Source organism: Carassius carassius, chromosome 2, assembly GCF_963082965.1.
Source record: "Carassius carassius chromosome 2, fCarCar2.1, whole genome shotgun sequence".
Classification (NCBI taxonomy): Eukaryota; Metazoa; Chordata; class Actinopteri; order Cypriniformes; family Cyprinidae; genus Carassius; species Carassius carassius.
Window position 1 is genome coordinate 23,429,675 of NC_081756.1, and position 15,622 is coordinate 23,445,296.

Below are 15,622 nucleotides of genomic sequence, written 5' to 3' on the forward strand. Positions count from 1 at the left end.
TAAAAGTTAAAAATTTTAAAATTCTTAATCAAAGGAGCAAAAATCAAGCCCCTTCATTCTAAGGTCATACTGTCGTAATTATCCTAAATACAAGTTTTCCAGGTGGATATTGCAAATGAATGGCATCTTAAGTCATATTCATGAGTGGGGAATAATACACAATATATGTATATAATATACAAGTTGCCCATTTGTGGAAGGGTGTGTGTCAGTGTGAAATATGGTGGAAACACTGATCTAAAATATAGTTCATATCATATCATCTATAATCTTTACAGCGATCAGAGAGCGGAAAGCAAGTCTGTAGCGGACGTGAAGTTTGCTTCACATTTAGTTGTGACACCATGTATAAATAGGTGATAGAAATACTAATTTATTATAATTTTAAATTTAGCTGTATTTATTTGGGTTTGCTGTTCAGAATATAATTCTTTTCTTTTGTTTGCGTCTTAGACTCTGAATGCATGACATGTTGTAATAATGAACACTCAACGAATGCCTGAAGGAATATGTTTCCCAGGTGCACTTGAAAGGTGCCATTATGACTGATGGCTGAAAGTATCTGCACACCCAACCAGATCAGACTAGTAAATTACAAATAAACATTCACACTCTCTGCAGAATATCATTAGCTGGGGCGATGTGATGTGTAGTTGATGTGTAGTATTGCACAGGAGGGCATTATTATCCTCCATCTCAGGTTAGAGTCAGGACACCCAACCATTCCACACCTCCAATATCTGATTACTGCTCATGTAATTATATGTAATGTTACTACCGGCAATCTGGTCTTTCTCTTTCATTAGGAGTCACCATCAGGACTAAATGGCTGACTCATCCGACTGTCTGTCTTTCTGCATGTGCACTGATTTTCATTTCTGCCTCCTGAAAATCCCCAGCTAGTTTCTCAAGGTCTAAGCCTAATGTTTTTCTATGTTAACAGGGTTCCGAATACTAGGGATATGCAAAAATATATATTCTCTTTCAAAATCAATGACTAGACATTTAATATAATTTAGTTGGATTAAAATACATTATTTCTAGAACGCAAAGTAACAGAGTCAATTTCAGGGGTCTCAATACTCATTTTATCATTTTAATTATAAAGACTCAGCTCAAGTTGGACTCTTTTAACTTAACACACTTTAAAAAACAATGTGAGGCACAACAGAATGCCAAAGACATCCATATTGGTGTATATGTAGCGGTGTGCTGCCCTCCTGTTTTTCTTCCAGTCAATGAAAGCAGGTGTGTGTCAGAAAGTGGTGCCCCGGTGTTACATTACACTGTTTCAACTAAATGTGCGTGTGCGTGCGGAATCAACATTGTTTTTGCAGGTGTGTGTGTCTGTTTGGAGCTATGCAGGAACATTCATGCAGAAAGTATGTCTGTGTGTTTCCCTGCACGATATCAGGATTCACTCCCTTTTTTTGTGATGGATAGATACTGGAACACACACAAAAGTCAGATTGTAACCAGGAATATGTAGTTTATACTGCATCAGTTTAGCCAGTGAGTGTGTGTGTGTGTGTGTGTGTGTGTGTGTGTGTGTGTGTGTGTGTGAAGGAAGCTGAAAACGTGATTATTAGCTTAATGGAAATGGCAATCTTGTACATTAATCACTTCTTTAACACCCTTTTTCTGGTCACTCTCTAATTCCCACACACAAATTAAAATGAAAATTTCTTCCCTTAAAGTAGAAGGAAGAACCTTTCACAAGAATTGCTTTAAAACTGCAGAGAAGCGACAGCATGACATCATCTCCAAGCTCACGTTACAAAAAACTCACTGAACATGTTCAGATCATACACTTTTGCAAAGAAACACACTTCATCATTTAAACCTCAAGCTACACACATGCGCGGTAGGCGATGATGTGAAAGACGCCGTGTTAACATAGAGCTGATTTTTGTATTGTTGTGGTGATAAAGGCAGTCGGAGTGAGTGGGCACTAGAATAATACGTCGATGAAATACAAAGCACACACAAATGCAGAAGACAGAATCCACCATTTTCTGAGCAGAGAAACTCTCATCAAGGACAACCTTAGAAGTCCACTCAATCTAACCACACACCAACCAATTTCCTTAGCAACCGTGACTCATTTCCCTAACTACAGGGCTGAAGGCAGTGCAGTACAGGCAGCAGAGCAGTGAGGTACATCGCTTCAAACAACAATGAACCTTTTCTGAGGGATTTCAATGGAGGAGGACTGTCGTTTCTCCAGCTCTGCAATTCACATGTCACAGTACAGAGATAAGTGTGTCTCGGAGGGGTCATGTGACAAAAGAGCGGAGAGCACAAACACACAGACTCTATTCTGACCTTCAGGTGCATTCAGACATAAACAGGCTCCTCACCATTTAAGAAATGTTATTCTAGAGAGAAAAACCATCAACAGGATCAACACGCTAAACAGAGAAGGATGATTTAAAGGGATAAATCACCAAAATTAAAAAATGGACCTTAGTCCATATTGACTTTTATATAGATTAAAACAAGGCTGTGAGAGAGTCTTTACAAAGGTACATACTGTATAAAGGTACTGGATCAAATAACTGTTTTATGGAGTTTTTGTCAAATTAAAGTTTTTGGCAAGATTTTTCGTCAGCCAAACAATCAGTATGTTGTTAAACAACAGTGCATTCCATTTCTACCCTCACAGCCTCGTTTTCATTCCTGACAAACAGTAAATATGGCACCGACCTGAATAAAGTCAATTTGTTGGAGCCATTTAGCATGTATTTCATTTTACACAACCTCATTTTGTTACCAAAAGTAACAAATTTTCTTTCTTCTGTGGAGCTCAAGAGAAGATATTTAAAGAACGTTTTAACAATTCTGCCCATACAATGCAAGTCAAAGGGGTCCAAAACAAGAAGTGAATAAATTATCACAGGATTTTCATTTTTAAATGCATTGTGGACAACAGGAAAGGTTTTTTTTCAATGTCTCTTCATAATCCGCACCATTCAGGAGCATGCAACAACTGCCGTTTAACACGGGCTGAAGACGAACAAAACCGATACAAAAAGCAATGCGTGACACACCCTCTAAACAACGCTTTACATCAGCAACTGAAATACCTCTTTAACAGCAAATGATCTTTTTAGGACAAAGAAACAAGAGCGTCAAAAGGGTCAAGAGCAGGAGAACTTCCACACAGTGCACACTGCACAGGGATAACGTCCACACCTCTGAGTCTCAGGATGAGAGCGCATGTGAAGGAGAGACGGTGAAAAACTGAGAAGACAAGACTAGACAAAACATTACATCAGTGCCACGAGCAAACACACACTGCGAAAGAATGTTCTGAATGATTGTGACACACAGACACTAATCCTCCACTATATACTATAATCATAATATTTTTGACATCATGGTCTACTGTTTGTTTATATGCAAGCCTTTGTGCCTATGGGAGAAAAAGAGGGTTTTTGGGGGGGTTGTGTGTGAGAGGGGATGGGCAGAGGATATGCAACAATTAAACAGACTGGGAACAAAATGAGAAAATAAGAGGGATTATAGGAAAGACACCATAACAAAGACAACAGATATGTTTTTTTCTATCAGCTCAAGTGTGCTTCATATGAGAGGATCAGATGGTAAGACGTGGCAAATGAAATCACCTCTTCATCTCTAACAGGCCAAAGATCTGACATGACCTTGTATGATCTCAAAACCTGATGAACACTTTGAAGTATTTAGCTTCATATTAAAGTCTCTTACATGGTATATCATGACCTCAGATTTTCAAGACGATAGTAGTACATAAATGCCATATACCTTTTATGTAGTAAACTGCTTCAGAGAATTTCAAGCTCCTAAAAAAAAAAAAGGACACTAGCAAGGGACATTACCCCAGAGAAAATATACTAGTATGCAACATGTTTTGCATACTCTTTTCTAGAGAAGGTTTACCACAACATGAATTCTACAATAACACTTCTGTTATGGTAAATCTAGCGCAGCACTCTTGTTTGGAGTACAGATTAACAAATGGGAGATCAGTACATGATCTAGCCCTTTCTCTTCTGTCGTCTTACTGGAATCCAGTCCTCTTTCTTCGTCAGACATTTCTGAAGGTTAAAACACAGACCCTCCCTGGATCAGGACGTCACTCCAAACTGGATGAAAGAGCCTCTGCTCAGAGAAGCGACCAAGAGGCCTACAGCAACTCTGAAGCAGCTGCGGGAATTTATGACAAAGAGTGGTCATTGTGTGCACGTGACAACAATATCACAAATTCTCTACAGATGTGGCTTGTATATGAGAGGGTTGCAAGGAAATAGCCCCTCCTCAAGAAAGGCCTCAATATTTGGCCTCAACACAAAACTATATATCTGTATAATCCAATACAGCTCACCATCCAAATAACAGCGTTCCTCCAGTAAAGCATGGAGGTGGTAATGTCCTGTTATGAGGGTGTTTCTTTGAAGCAGGGACTGGAGAACTTGCCAGGGTAAAAGGAAAAATGGATGGAGCAAAATATCATTAACTTTTTGAGGAAAATCTGCTGCCATCTGCCAGAAAGTTGTCAATGGGAAGAAGGTTTACCTTCCACACAGAGATAAATCCCAACAGACTAAAGTCTGTAATTAAAGCAAAAGGTGGTTCAACAAAATACTGACGCAGGGGGGTGATCCTTTTTCCAACTCAGTGATTCTGTTTTTTGTGTGTGTTTTTTCTGACATGTTGGTGTTTTATCTTTCACTTGGATGTTATAAGTTGCACTGAGTAAATACAGCTGGATAAAACAAAAATGGTGTCTGTCTTCCTTTCAGACTGCAAAGCAACAAAATGTGATTATTTTAAAGTGGGGTGATTCTTATCTATACCCACTGTAGGCTATATGAAATGTCATAGTCAGATATGACTGAAGCCAATGTGCAAAATGAAAGAAAGTTGCTGTTCAACACACAATCATCTTCATTAAACTAAAAGTAGTGAGACTAACTTGTCTTTCCAGTGCTAGAGCTACTCTCTCTCTTATTCTAGTCTTTGATCTTGAAATTAGCTGATGATAAATAAAATTCAGCACATATCTGTTGCTTTTGTTCATGTGAATTCACATAGGAATTTAAGATCGGATTTATATCCATTTTGCAGAGACACATACATGTGGACAAAGTAAAAACTGAACAATTTTAACAAATAAGATTCGATCAAAGAAAAAGTGACCAAGTGTAAACAAGCACTTACAGTAGTTTCTGAAAGCATCTCCACAAATTTAAATATCAAACAGCACAATTGTTTTGAACACTGATAATAATAAATATTTCTTAAGCACTATATCAGCATATTAGAATGATTTCTGAAGGATCATGTGACACTGAAAAAAACATTTTAAAATATATTCAAATAGTAAACAATTATTATAAATTGTAAAAAAAAAAAATCTATAAGTTACATTACTGTTGTATCGTATTACTGTTTTTTTTTAAACAAATTAATACAGCTTTTTTTATTAAGTCTTTATTAAGTCTTTTAAAAAATCTGTAACACTTTACAATATGGTTCATTAGTTAATATGAACTAAGCATAAACACTTCTACAGCATTCATTAATCTCACTTAATGTTAATTTCAACATTTATTAATGCATTATTAAAATCAAAAGATGTGCTCGTTAATATTAGTTAATACACATTGAATTAACATGAACTTACAATGAACGACAGTATTTTCATTGTAATAAATGCTTTGTTCATTGTTTGATCATGTTAGATAATACATAAAAAACATTAACGAATGGATCCTTATTGTAAAGTGTTTCCAAAAAATCATACCGGCCACAACCTTTTGAACATATGTGTACTAAGCTATCATGACATCTAAAACAAACCCTAAAAGGAATATAATTTTTTTTTTATATTAAAAACAATATATATGTTTTATATAGCCAATAACTCAATATATATAAACACACACACACACACACACACAGGAAACCCTATCAATCACCTGATGACACTGAAGTGTTTTAAATTTGACTCCTGCTGAGCTGAATGCCTTTTCAAGAGATGGCTGCTAACTCTTCAACTCCTACACACATTTTGAGCACACAAGCGTGAGATCTTGTTTTAACACAGAGCTGTTAAGCAACTTAAATAGACCAAATCTATTTTGAGATCATTCAGCACATGCTTCACTGCCCACAAAGCTCGAACAGCAACACACTGCACTGAGGGGGAGCAGGTTTGATCTTCTGAGTGACTATCGGTAACCTTTTGTGGCAGATTTGATCAAATTACATGAACTGTTTTTCTTAAGATTTAATACGACAGATGTCTATGATGCAGTCACTAAACCTCAATCGACTGGCCTGGCTCCCTCTACCTCTCTAAATGCTCTGTGTTTGTCATGTGTGGGTCAGTCAAACAGCACGGCAGACCACAGCACTTGAAACTGAACTATAATAATGATCTGCCATATCAAATACCTCACTAAAGCCTCTAAAGAGCAGCTTGGCACCACTCCGTCTGTTATTGGGTTGATTATTACATTACTGGACAGATTGATTTTGAGTTATTGGCCATATAAATTAAAAACATGAATGAGAAGAAGGGATTCAACAGTCATCAACTCATAATGTACAAAGCATCTTCATATGAGGGACTGTAGTTCTGTCCAGCACTGAACCTCTTGTAGGGCAAGAGAATATTTAGCATTTTCCTTATATTATTTCTGAACATATATGATGTGTTTAAGACAAGTATGTACAATATTTGCCTCCATATTTAATCTTTTCTACAAAGATATTTAACAAGCGAATTTGTTGTACTTTTACCCAATGTTGTCCACTTCATGTGTGGTGCACTTGGAATAGAACTTTATTTATCCGCTGGAACGCCACTCTCTCGTGAACACGTGTACGACAGAGTCAGAGAGTCAGAGTCAGAGTAGCTTTATTGTCCTTCCAGCTCTATACAGTTAGTATACAGTGAAACGAGACAGCATTTCTCCAGGACCAGGGTGCTACATAGACAAAAAAACACAGAACACAGGACTGCAAAGAACTAAACTCGGCATAATTAATCTATATTTATAAAATAAGCTAAGTAAAGGTTAAATATATACTAAGAAGACTATTTGAAAATAGAACTGTAAACGTTTAACACACACTATGCAGGAGTCAGGACTACATAAAGTACATGTGTGCATACTGACTGTTAGCGGACGCTAGAGATTACGGTTTATAAAGTTTTAAAATATAGATATTTTTCTTACAAAAATGCATCAATTCACTTCAGGAGGCCTTTTTTAACCACCTGGAGCCATGTGGAGCACTTTTTATTAATGGATGGATGCACTTTATTGGACTTCTATTGGATTATTGAATCTTAACCCCCATTCACTGCCATTCTAAAGCTTGGAAGAGCCAAGACATTTTTAACATAACTCAGATTGTATTCGTCTGAAAGAAGAAAGTCATATACACCTAGGATTGCTTGAGGATGAGTAAATCATGGGGTAATTTTCTTTTTTGGGTGAACTATCCTTGTAAATCATGATATAGTTACATTTTCAAATGAAATAAGGAATTTTTTATTTTTGTTTGCCATATGACTTGTTAGGAAACATGTTAGGAAAAGAAAATTGTCTTAATGCAACAGTAAACCTTTAAGTCAAAAATGGAATCATTCATTATTTAATATTATTTTTAACAATTTAGTCATTTAAAAAATAAGAAAAAAAAAAAAGCAAAAGTAAGCTGAGGAAGTCACTCCGTGAAAGTGCACCATGGATGGTTAACTCCATACAGTTTTTTTCGATTGCTAAACGACATTGAGCACAACTGGACCTACATGTGCAAAACTCTAACTACAGTCTACACTAGCAACAGTCACCTGAGCTAAACAGTTCACATCACCTGCAAAACTCATTCCAAGCAACACAACTCTTAACACATGGCTCAAAACAGGCTACACACAACCCTCACTGAGATAACACACACTGTCACTCAGAACACACTGAGAGGAAAAACACTAGCATCAAACACCAATACAGAAAATACTCACTTTTCATCTTTACAGTTTGATCTATTTCAGTGACTTCATACAAAGTCATATTTTCTTCAAAGAAAAGAGGGACATTCTTTCACATGATCTATTTACATTTTTAGAACATAACAATTCTTTAAGGTAAATGAAAATTAGCAGTTTGCTTCAATAGTCTGTAGTAATTTACCGAATAACAGTAATGAGAAGGTAGAAAAAAAGGTAGAAACTAAAAGTACATACTGTAATTCGAACAAATAATTGCCAGGGCTAATCCTGAAATTGCAATCAGCAGTGTTTGAAAGGCACAAGGCTGAAATCTATTCTGTTTTGAATGTGTGCTTCACAGTTTTGACAGCAGTGTGTTAGCATTTGAACAAAGTGCTGTAAATCCACAGTGTTGTGCAGGTTGTGGTTAAAGTTGTGGAATAAGTGTGTAGAGTTCAAAGGTCAGAGGGGGTCCATCCATGTGCTTCTCAAATTAAAGAGAAGTAATCTAGCAGTTCTCTATTGTCTTGGGGAGCGACTGTGTGTGTCGTTTAAAATAAGAAACAATACGTTTACCTCAGAATAACCATTTGGCATCCACAAGCTCATTAGTCAGCTAGGAAAAAATAAATAAAGAGTATTTTGCTACAACCCGAATTCCGGAAAAGTTGGGACGTTTTTTACATTTTAATAAAATGAAAACTAAAGGAATTTCAAATCACATGAGCCAATATTTTATTCACAATAGAACATAGATAACGTAGCAAATGTTTAAACTGAGAAATTTTACACTTTTATCCACTTAATTAGCTCATTTAAAATTTAATGCCTGCTACAGGTCTCAAAAAAGTTGGCACGGGGGCAACAAATGGCTAAAAAAGCAAGCAGTTTTGAAAAGATTCAGCTGGGAGAACATCTAGTGATTAATTAAGTTAATTGATATCAGGTCTGTAACATGATTAGCTATAAAAGCTTTGTCTTAGAGAAGCAGAGTCTCTCAGAAGTAAAGATGGGCAGAGGCTCTCCAATCTGTGAAAGACTGCGTAAAAAAATTGTGGAAAACTTTAAAAACAATGTTCCTCAACGTCAAATTGCAAAGGCTTTGCAAATCTCATCATCTACAGTGCATAAGATCATCAAAAGATTCAGAGAAACTGGAGAAATCTCTGTGCGTAAGGGACAAGGCCGGAGACCTTTATTGGATGCCCGTGGTCTTCGGGCTCTCAGACGACACTGCATCACTCATCGGCATGATTGTGTCAATGACATTACTAAATGGGCCCAGGAATACTTTCAGAAACCACTGTCGGTAAACACAATCCACCGTGCCATCAGCAGATGCCAACTAAAGCTCTATCATGCAAAAAGGAAGCCATATGTGAACATGGTCCAGAAGCGCCGTCGTGTCCTGTGGGCCAAGGCTCATTTAAAATGGACTATTTCAAAGTGGAATAGTGTTTTATGGTCATACGAGTCCAAATTTGACATTCTTGTTGGAAATCACGGACGCCGTGTCCTCCGGGCTAAAGAGGAGGAAGACCTTCCAGCATGTTATCAGCGTTCAGTTCAAAAGCCAACATCTCTGATGGTATGGGGGTGCATAAGTGCATACGGTATGGGCAGCTTGCATGTTTTGGAAGGCTCTGTGAATGCTGAAAGGTATATAAAGGTTTTAGAGCAACATATGCTTCCCTCCAAACAACGTCTATTTCAGGGAAGGCCTTGTTTATTTCAGCAGGACAATGCAAAACCACATACTGCAGCTATAACAACAGCATTGCTTCGTCGTAGAAGAGTCCGGGTGCTAACCTGGCCTGCCTGCAGTCCAGATCTTTCACCTATAGAGAACATTTGGCGCATCATTAAACGAAAAATACGTCAAAGACGACCACGAACTCTTCAGCAGCTGGAAATCTATATAAGGCAAGAATGGGACCAAATTCCAACAGCAAAACTCCAGCAACTCATAGCCTCAATGCCCAGACGTCTTCAAACTGTTTTGAAAAGAAAAGGAGATGCTACACCATGGTAAACATGCCCCGTCCCAACTATTATGAGACCTGTAGCAGAAATCAAAATTGAAATGAGCTCATTTTGTGCATAAAATTGTAAACTTTCTCAGTTTAAACATTTGCTATGTTATCTATGTTCTATTGTGAATAAAATATTGGCTCATGTGATTTGAAAGTCTTTTAGTTTTCATTTTATTAAAATTTAAAAAACGTCCCAACTTTTCCGGAATTCGGGTTGTACATAAATGCGCTATTTTGCATATTAATATTTTTACTTAACCTGTTGTCTACCTGATAAGAAAGAAATCAGTCTTGAGAAAAATGATTTTCACAGAAATAAACTAATTTAGGTTTATTCGGTGGCCCATTACCATCACAAACAAAACTAATTCACTGCGTCCTCAGTGGGTCTGATATCGGGAGAAAATGAAGACTCTTATGTTCTTCTACATCCAACTATAAAACACCTGCACTGCTTATGAGACATTGCTGCTACAGCTGCTCGAGTGCAGAGAAAATGACAAACAGTGTACAACTGGTGGTGGAAATATGCTAATACGAGACAGTCCATCAGTGACTGTGGGCGGGGCTTGAGCAATATGACGTCATATTGCTCGGAAAATCAAAATGGCTTGATAACTGAGACTCTTTAGGTTTTATGGGAGTTAAAAAAAAGAAAAGTGAATGCATTTTTATCATGTAGGCAGGTTGTGTCCACACACTGCTAAGGCACATTTATAAGCAAACACCATGTAAAAGTGAATTTTGCATCTGATGTCACTTTTAATCATTAAATCAATAGCTCAATCAATCAACTTTTTTTTTTTCTTTTAAATATGACGGAAAGAGTTTACTACTTCAAATTGCTATTAGACAATACTATACCAGAAGGTTCCATAGTACTAAGATTTCAGAGGAAATAGGCAGTCAGTGAGCACAGAGTCTTTTATGCAGTTAAAAAGTTCTTATTGTAGATTAAAAATTATCATTCAATAATCAATTAAATTGAATGGCAACATTCTAAGACAGTGTAAGGTCCAATTTGGAAAAGCTCACTAATGTTTACACATACATTTGAACTCATGCGTGTAAACATTACCAATAGTCTGACCATAATGCATCAGCATTATGTTCTCAGTGCACTCAATAAACTCTCTGTTCAACACTGCACAGATGCCCAGAACAAACAACTCCTGCAGAAAACCCAACACAACAATGCACCTTTGGGTGGTGTACCAATCTATTTGCTTCATGTACATGCTACATGCAGCATTGTGTACTGTATATACATTTAAGGCTCAAAGCGTGCATTTTTCAAAAGTGACTAGAAAGAAGTCCAAAAACTCAATTTGACAGACATTAGAAATGCTGACAGAACATCACACATATGAAACACTTGAGTTTACAGTTTTAGTTCTAAGAATGCCAATATGAATTAACAACCAAAACCAAATAAATAAACAATCCCTTTTTCTTGTTCCAATGTAAAAAATATTATTTTTAAATACTGGTAAACGGTTGACAACATTAATGTTCCCTTCCAGTAGCTGACTGCTCACGAGACCAAAGATCAAAAGAGCTATGAAAAAGATTTTTGTCATAGAAAATGTTCAGAATCACTTCCTGCTGACTCAATCCTTTCATCGCCCTCAAACCTTTTTGAGTGGAAGAGTTCATCTTTACAGTGCTGACTATGGCAGCCAAGCCACAATGACTGTGCTATGGTAAGATCAGATGTGTGACCTATTAAACATCATTCAATGTCAAGATACAACATGTTTAGTTGACAACATTATCTGTTTCTGAATAAATGAAGCAATGATTGATTTAATGTCAATATTATATAACCCCTACTTTCATACGAACCACTTACTATGTTTAAAGTAGACAGTGAAATCCTGCAGCCAGACCATAAAAATGCCACTTCTGCTTTAAACTTACCAAAATGAAAGACAGAGCTAAACTGCAGCTCTGACATGACAGCAAAACCTTTATTTATGCAGTCCTTTTAACAATTTTATATGAACTGTAACAGTGACAACTTGGAAACTACTGAAAACACTAATATTTAATAACATTTATACTTAGATATTATATTATTTTTTATATTTATTTGCAACAATTAACAGAAAATTAGAGAGTGTTAGTTAAAGTTATTAGTTAAAGTGTCTTCTTTAGTCATGGCTTTTTTAAGGGTTCCCATATGACCATGACTTTTCCAGTTATTCATGCTTATGGTTTTCTTCTTCTTATTATTATTTATTTATTTTTAACAATCTTAAAGGGTTAGTTCACCCAGATAGCAAAATTATGTAATTAATAACTTACCCTGATGTTGTTTCAAATGCGTAAGACCTCCGTTTATCTTTAAAACACAGTTTAAGATATTTTAGATTTAGTCCGAGAGCTCTCAGTCCCTCCATTGAAGCTGTGTGTACTGTATACTGTCCATGTCCAGAAAGGTAAGAAAAACATCATCAAAGTAGTCCATGTGACATCAGAGGGTCAGTTAGAAATTTTTGAAGCATCGAAAATACATTTTGGTCCAAAAATAGCAAAAACAACGACTTTATTCAGCATTGTCTTCTCTTCCGTGTCTGTTGTGTGAGAGAGTTCAAAACAAAGCAGCTGGATATCTGGTTCCCGAACGAATCATTCAGTTTTTAATGTGGCTGACACTCCCTCTGAGTTCAAACAAACCAATATCCCGGAGTAATGCATGCACTCAAACAGTACACTGACTGAACTGATGTGAAGAGAGAACTGAAGATGAACACTGAGCCGAGCCAGATAACGAACAAAAGACTGACTCGTTCACGAGTCAAGAACCGGTTGCATCGGTTTTCGGATCACCAGTAGTTCTTTCGGACAGTTCGATTCAATAAACCGGTTGAAGAAAACGGTTAACCGGTTCTTTTGCGCTCGACCTAAAGGCCTCATTTGCGATGATTGCCCTTGATTCAAGCCTTCGGTTTACCCGCGCTCATAACACTAGCACAGAATCAGTTCAGAATCAATCACCAAAAGAATCAGTTCGGTTCAGACGCTCTGTGTGTCGGTTTGCTTCACGCTGAATCACACATGCGCAGTATCATCAGCTCCTTGATTCTTCTTAACTGGCTCGGCTCGGTTCATCTTCAGTTCTCTCTTCACAGCAGTTCAGTCAGTGTACTGTTTGAGCCTCATTAAAAAAGTTAACAGCTTAAGTCATTTGTGGATTAATGCGTATTGGAGACGCGAACCGTTTAAAACGATTCAGTTCGATTTGGTGAACTGAATGATTCGTTCGCGAACCGGATATCCAGCTGCTTTGTTTTGAACTCTCTCACAACAGACACGGAAGAGAAGACAATGCTGAATAAAGTCGTAGTTTTTGCTATTTTTGGACCAAAATGTATTTTCGGTGCTTCAAAAAATTCTAACTGACCCTCTGATGTCACATGGACTACTTTGATGATGTTTTTCTTACCTTTCTGGACATGGACAGTATACAGTACACACAGCTTCAATGGAGGGACTGAGAGCTCTCGGACTAAATCTAAAATATCTTAAACTGTGTTCCAAAGATAAAAGGAGGTCTTACGGGTTTGAAACACCATGAGGGTAAGTTATTAATGACATAATTTTGCTATCTGGGTGAACTATCCCTTTAAAGATCGCTGGCGTAGCTCTCCACAAATGTACAAAAGTCTCTAAACAAACAAATAAAGATATTTGCGCTCTTGGAGGATTCGTTTTCTAAATGCAATTGCAGAGCATAAGCAGAAACATTTTTATTCACTACAATAAGTTTAGAATTTCCTGATATGTCCATGTCTTCCACGCCCAGGGGAAACCTGCTTCTTACATACTGTACTCTTGAAATCAAATAAACCAATATTACAAAAAAAAAAGCACCCCATTGTCCAGCAGACATCCGCCAAACATTTGTAACTAGTAAGCATTTCTTGGAAGACAGAGTAACTTTAAGTTCAACATCACCATGAGAAAAACACAGCAGCAACGGTAAAGAGCCAAAATACACAGATCCAGACGTGTCTGCAATGAGCTTCTACAGGTCTCTCTCACCTCTGCAGTCCTGGTAAAATGCTCCACGGAACTTAATGAAATCTACTCCTTTTTTTATCCACTTGAGTTGAATTGATTGCCTTGAGGGCATCTGTTTTACCCCATCCTTCTCTCACTTTCAGATGGTGAGCCCAATGGTTTTGTTTGCTCAGAGTACACTGCATATGATAAGCCTCAGTACACTTAGATAACATATTCATTTCCTGTACAGAGACCACTGTCAAGAAGAAAACCAGTTACTTCCACTATCTAGCAGACACTGCTTAAAGATTCCCGCGTCAGTTGTATTTGAAACAAACAATTATCAGGCTAACTGTACACCATATTATCTGTGTTCATAAAGATTTGGGACCCAAATGACACCTCAGTAACGCTGCTAACCATACATGCATCACCAGTTTCGCAGGACAGGGCTAATGAAGATGAGCTATATAAGACTTCAAACAAACGAGACAAATATAATGAACAATGCTTCCATATATCTATCCATAATACAATAATGAGCAGATTTTAAGTCAGGAATGTTAACTATCTCTCTCTCTCTTTGAGCCGAAGTGATGCGCTACAGGCACGAAAGAGATGAACCCAGACAAAAGAAAAAAAAACACACATTTAACCGAAAATGTGGATAACTTAATTAATATAACTATATAAAAGAATAAGAAAAAAAATAAAAACAGAGAACATATCTGTTCGTAATAAATATGCTGTAGTGAGAAACTTCACTCACCTGACTGCTGTCGTCGCACGTTGAACTGCTGTTTACTGCCGAACCCACAGCGGTAAGATACATTCGGTTTTGGCCCTCAGTTCCGTGTTTGACTCATACTGTGTGTGTAAATTCTTCTCTAACTGTTTCTCTCTCAGAGGCTCTAGTTCAAGCGGCAAACTGTGCACGCGCTAAGGAAACTATACCGTGTCTACTTTGAGCGCGCCTCCCCGCGTGCAGAAAAATCATGAGTTGGGATGTTTCTAGTGTTTCTGGAGGGTCTTAACTATGAGAATTGACGAATGCATGTACTTCTACTTTAAAATAGATTTTCCTTTTTTTTTTTTCTTTTCTACTGGCCATGTCCAAACAATGTAAGTGTCCATTTTTGGTGATGAATGTACTGAACATCACACACACATAAAAGCATGGTTAGTCTTCTGAATGTAAATTGTACATATAACACAGCTACACTGCTGATTTTAAAGTGCATTTTATTATTGTAGAATACAGATCTTCCTTATGATTGAATCCAAAATTTAGCTTTATTCCCTTTTCATTCTCACAAAAATATACAAAACATAGCGATGTCTTAATAGTAGCTAATAATATGAGTGACAGCCTCAAAAACAAATTTTCTTTTGTCCCAAAATAATGATCAACCATGAAATATTATATAAAAAATAATAAAATATAGAAATGTTTATGCATATCAATATTTGCTTATTTTTGGGATTACCAGTTTTTACCATACTAATGAGAAATCAATAGAAACATTGTGAAAGCTGCAGTTCTGTGCTTTGTGCATATCAGTGAACCAGCTAGAATAGCCTACACTTCACAAGT

General features: G+C 37.0%; 1 protein-coding gene across 3 annotated transcripts in view; it reads right to left on the reverse strand.

Annotated features, from left to right (window-relative positions):
• The window catches only part of LOC132106705 (adenylate cyclase type 2-like), a 47,917-nt gene extending 32,960 nt beyond the window's left edge, over positions 1-14,957 (reverse strand). For 2 of the 3 annotated variants that reach the window (XM_059512661.1, XM_059512641.1), the window contains exon 1: positions 14,798-14,957. The gene's annotated coding sequence lies outside the window, so the exon portion shown is untranslated. Of the gene's footprint in view, positions 1-14,067; positions 14,265-14,797 lie in introns of those variants that run through there. The other variant, XM_059512652.1, reaches the window with a different exon arrangement.
• Between the last annotated feature and the right edge of the window lie 665 nt (positions 14,958-15,622).